Raw genomic sequence first — 6,137 nt, 5'->3', positions numbered from 1 at the left:
CATTACCGGCTTGATTCCCCAACGCCGCAGCCGTAGCCTGCATAGCAGCATCCATGTTCTCTAGGGCAGTCATAAAGTTTGTGGGATTATTCTTAGGTTCCATATTACTAGCCCTATCTCTCCCTCGACCGTGATTGCATCCACGAGTCGCCATTTGGTTCCTATTCACACCAAACAAGTGATATCAAGGTGATCAGTCTCAATATCGCAGGTCTAGTACTTCAAAGTTCCAAATGCATGCTCATGAACTTTATGCTATGTCTATCAGGCAGATATCCTAAATAGCACATAAACATGACTCAGAGTATGCTCAGAAGCATAGTCAGTCCGTCCCTCAGGCTCTATAGGAACGAACTGCTCTGATACCATAATGTAACACCCTACCACACAGAGCTTTACACCTAGGATGCAAAACAGAGGTGGCAAGGCGCTATGACCTTTAAAAATAAAATTTATTATATAATTCATTATCAGCCATAACCCACCTTCACACACAGCCATTTGGCTCATATCATACTCAGCCATTTGGCTCATATCATACACAGCACTCCACCATCCTCCTCAACAATTTATAATACCATCATTAGTCATAAATCCTCTTTATATCCCTTTTCTTCATCCACAAGTTACCCCCTTCCCTAGCTTCTTCTCAATCACTAGGCATTTTACTTTAGTTTCAGATTTAAAGGATGAAAAATGGGGGTTTATAAGCATGCGACAACGTCTTGGAAGGTTACAAGCTTGTTGGGAAAGTGAAAGACTTGTAAACAAAAGCTTTATAAAAGAACAGGGTCTTGTGCGTACACACAAGGGTGTGCATACGCACGCCCAGAAGGGTTTTCAGAAAGTGTACATATGCACAGAGTTGTGCGCACACACAGAAAGAAAAATTTCTATTGTTGAGTGCGCGCACAAGGCGTGCTAGCGCCATCAACAGAACATCATTCCCAACGTGTGCGTACGCACAGAGCTGTGCGCACGCACAACTTGCAAAAACCTTATTGTTTGTGTGCGTGCACAGGGCGTGCTAGCACTCCCAGCAGCAGCCCTGTCCCCATGTGTACGTACGCACAAGGCTGTGCGTGTGCACAGGTTCAAAAATCCACAAGGTGTGCGTGCACACAGGGCTGTGCGTGCGCACACAAACCAGAAATCACAAATTCTACAGGATTCAAAGAATTATGATTTCAAGCCCAACCTTCAACGATTATATCTCCTTTCACAAAATTCAGATTTCCACCAAATTTAGACCATTTTAAAGCTTGTAAAATCATTTTTCATTTGATATAAAAAAATCAAATTCCAAAAACAATAGCTTGAGATATGATCCATTGAAATTCATAAAAAAATTTATTTACACAAAAGTTCACTAAATTCTCAACTTACGACAATTTTCATCCAAAATAAAAAAGATTCAATTTTTACAACATACAACCTTCAAATCCTCTTTAAAACCAGCCAAGACCTTACCATCTCAACCTCAACCACATTTCCAACTCCCATATTCACCCCACAATATATCAATTCTCTATTTCATCAATTTTAACTCTATTCCAAGTTCGCAATCCACAATATGCATCATTAAATACCAACCTTCCATTTTAATCAAACTCCACCACCAAGATTTCTAATTTCCACAATGATCAACATTCAAGACCAATTATCATTACCTAGCACAAATTTCAACTTCAATACAAGCTTTGCATATACCAAGTATCATCGTCATATAAACTCACATATATCATCAATCGAGAATCTCAATCATACCCTCCAAAAACCAATAATCACATAATCATACAACAATTCCAACAACCAATCAACCATCATCACAAATTCTCAAGTTCAATTCTAAGTTTTCACACCACATTACATTTTAGATATAGGAAACCGAAACCATACCTTGGCCGATTTTCGTCTAACTCGAAACAGTTCAATTCAACTTTCAAGTTCTCAAGGCTTCCAACAGTCAGATTTCCAAGCACAAAGCTCCTTTCCAAGCATTCCAAGATATCACTCAAGCTTCAATATGCACATACACACTTCCTAAACCACAATTATAATACCCAATAACAATAACTCAATACCCAATACCTTAAATTTAGAATTTAACTAGGGTTTGAGATCTCTTACCTTACCCAAGGATCAAAGAGGCAAGACTAAGCCTTCCCTTCAAGATATTTGGATCTTATAACATCAAAGAGCCCAAAATGTCAACACTTTTTACCCAAAAATTTGAATTCAAGGGCTGAGGAAACTAAACTGAAATCATGCCTTACCTCTTGAAGAAAGTTATTCGATTTGTAGAGCTTGACGCCGTGGTCGCATGGCCACAAACGGTGCGTCAATCGGAGCTTCGGATCAAAAGTCATCAAAGATTGAAACTAACCAAGGGTTTATGTTTTTGGAAGTGTTCCTCTCTTCCATGGCTGCCCAGCAGCGTGTTTAGCATGCAAGAAGGGAGAGAGAAGATCTAAACCCACTTTATTAAGTGGGAGGGTGGAGCCCACGGCCCCGGTTTGGGTCCGGTTCGAGCGGTTTGGTCCATTCGGCCCAATCTTGGGCCGATTTCTTGAAAATTGGTGTCAAAATTCTCATTTTAATTTTCTCTATCACATTAAACCATAAAAATCACATTTTTAATTCTCTAGAATAAATTTTAATTTATGGGTTAATTAGCCATTTATTAATCAGGTTTTACATTCTACCCACCTAATTGGCAATTTTGCCAACAAAATTCGAAATCAGTTACCTGCAAATAGGTGCGGGTAGTCTATCCCCATTTCTAATTCAAGCTCTTCAATGCGTTTCCCCATTCTGACTTAATTTCCAAGTCATCTCTCTAACAAGATTTCTTTTCCTCAGAGTTCCTTACGTTTACGTCATCAATCCTAATTAGGGTCACTAGAAACTTCATATCCTTTTTGAATTGAATTGGTTCAAATTGTTCTAGCACCTTAGACGGCCCATCGTCCTCCAAATAAACTCCTTTAGGTCGATCACTCTCCTCTTACCGGTTGCCGAAGCAGTTTCTAAGAATACACAGCGTTTTCTCTTAAACTCTCTAGGCTCTCTCCGTTAGTCTGCATAACTTTTATGTCGGCTTTTTGTTGTGAGGATCTTAAATCACCTTTTTTATTGTCTCGAATATCAAACTCAGGGACTACGATGCTTGATACTTCCAGTTTCAGATCAATACAAGATGTCTAGCGCACTGTGAAATCCCACCTTCTCATTGGTGTATAGTCTCGTTAATATCTCCGATAATTAGTTTGATCTGATGGACGGAATGGACTTGATCACTTGTTCTACGATTATCTAACAACATCACCTTCTGTCCTAGACCTCGGCAATCTACTCCGAAATCAATGGCTATCCTTTCTCACCTTAAGTGTAGAACCGTCAATGGTTGTAGCATTTCGAATGGCTTCTGTTGGTTACTTTCTATTTCCTAACATGTCAACTACATAATCACACGTGCCGCCATGTCATTTCGTCAAGCCACCCAAAATGTCTCCTTTGAATTCATGACACGTTTCGGTAATTACAGGGTGAATCAACAGTCCACTCTCGTAAGCTTCAGACAACAGTTCATATGTCAACTTTTGATGTTAGGCATACTAACCTCTTCCTATACCTTCAATTTCGTCCCTTCTAATGACAAATCATCTTATGCTAGTTTTACAAGAATTTTTCATTTGTTTTCATTAGGTTTCATGCACTTTCTTGCACAAAAAGTAAGTAATTAGATTGGAATTCCATGCATCATTTGATTCAATTAAACAAGGTTGTTTATGTGCTTTTTCATAAGGTTTTATACAAATTACACTTGTGTTATGAATGATGCAGAACCTTGTGATTATGGCAAACTTTGATGCAATGGTTTGATTGATAATAGGTAGAAAAGAAACAAGAAAGAAGCAAGAAAGAAGCAGAGGAAGGAAGCAGAGGAAGTAACGTTGGTGGCCAAAGTTGGCTCACCAACGTTACCTCAAACGTTGAAGGAGAAAGGTGTATGCAATGTTGGTGGCTAATGTTGGTCAACCAACGTTGTAGGAAACGTTCTGGTAAAATGGGTGCCAACGTTGGAGGGAACGTTGGTGAACTAACGTTACCTCCAACGTCTTTCATAGTTTTCAAAATCTGGAGCTGGGAAAATTTTGGGCGACGCATAGGCTTCACGCATATGCATGAGCTGCGCGCACGCGTGAAATGGCAAAATTTACCATTCACGCATACGCGTGACCAAGCCAATGTTGGAGGGAACATTGGTAGACAAAGGCTACCTCTAACGTACGCGATAAGAAGCCATAAACATGGAGTTGAAAAACTTACATCGATGCACACGCGTCTATGACGCGCACGCGTGGATGTAGATTTTGGCCAGACATACAAACGCGTGAGCGACGCTGAAGAAAGAATGATTGACGGTTTAGAATTCAGAATAAATTCCCGTTGTAATTATAGTTTCTAAACCAAGCAATCATCCTTTCTTACAAACGTTTTGGTTGTCACAAGTAACAAACCCCTTTAAAATTGATAACCGAAGTATTCAAATCTCGGGTCGTCTTCTCAAGGAATTGCAGGAAGGTGTTCTTATTATTGGTTATGAATTTTGTAAATTGGGGGTTTTGGAAGTAAGGAACAAGGAAAATAAATTGCAGGAATTAATAAATTAATATCTAATAAAATTCTTGGCAAGGTATGAAAATTCGAAAGTCCTATCCTAGTTATTCTTATGAGAATTAAAATTAATCTCACTTAGTTAACCTTTACAAAAGCAAAGGAAAGTCAAGTGAACTAATTAGTTAGATTCCCAAGTCCTAGCCAACTCATAAGGAAAGACTAGAGTTAGTGGAATTCCAGTCAATTAGACGAATTAATTAACAATCAATCATGATAAGGTTGATAACTCAAGAGCTTCCAGTTAATCAATTAAAGCCAAGAATATAAAAAAACCAAATAAGAATCATAAACTGAAATACCTTAAATTATATTAAATAGAATATTCAAATCTAAACATGAATGGTTCATAAGCCAAATTGGCAACAAAAGTAATTAAAGGAAAGCATTAAAGTATCTGAAAGAAAAAAGAGAATATAAAGTAAAAGGAATATTGAACCTGATAAAGAGTTGAAATCATAAATTGAAATAGTAAGAAATCCTAATTCTAAAACCTAAGAGAGAGGAGAGAACCTCTCTCTAAAAACTACATCTAAATCATGAAAAGTGAATAATTGGAGGCCTCTCTTTGAATAGATGCATTCTCCCACTTTATAACCTCTAATATGTGTTTTCTAGACTTGGATCTGGGCCAAAAAGGGCTTCAGAAATCGCTGGTAGCATTAGGGCCACGCCCAAGACTCATAAAGTAGCTGTGTTCAAGAATCATCATACTGAAATAGGAGAATCAATTACACTATCTGAATTCTAAGTTCCTATAGATGCCAATCACTCTGAGCTTCAATGGATAAAGTGAGATGCCAAAACTGTTCGGAAGCAAAAAGCTACTAGTCCCGCTCATCTAATTAGAATCTGAGCTTCACTCAAAAACTCTGAGATATTATTGCTTCTTGACTTATTAGTCTTCTATTTTATTTGTCTAGTTGCTTGAGGACAAGCAACAGTTCAAGTTTGGTGTTGTGATGAGCGGATATTTTATACGCTTTTTGGGGTCAATTTCATATAGATTTTAGTATATTTTAGTTAGTTTTTAGTTTATTCTCATTAGTTTCTAGGCAAAATTCATATTTCTGGACTTTACTATGAGTTTGTGTGTTTTTCTGTAATTTCAGGTATTTTCTGGGTGAAATTGAGGGAGCTGAGCAAAAATCTAATTCAGGCTGAAAAAGGACTGCTGATGCTGTTGGATTCTGACCTCTCTGCACTCAAAATGGAATTTCTGGAGCTACATGAGTCCAAATGGCGCACTTCCAATTGCGTTGGAAAGTAGATATCCAGGGCTTTCCAGCAATATATAATAGTCCATACTTTTCTCAAGGATAGATGACGTAAACTGGCGTTCAACGCCAGTTCCATGCTGCTGTCTGGCGTCCAGCGCTAGAAACAAGTTACAAAGTGGAGTTCAACGCCAGAAACAGGTTACAACCTGGCGTTGAACACCCAAAACAGCCCAGGCA

The sequence above is a fragment of the Arachis ipaensis genome, chromosome B01 (genome assembly GCF_000816755.2).
Source record: "Arachis ipaensis cultivar K30076 chromosome B01, Araip1.1, whole genome shotgun sequence".
Taxonomy (NCBI): domain Eukaryota; kingdom Viridiplantae; phylum Streptophyta; class Magnoliopsida; order Fabales; family Fabaceae; genus Arachis; species Arachis ipaensis.
Note: the sequence above shows the minus strand (reverse complement) of the source record.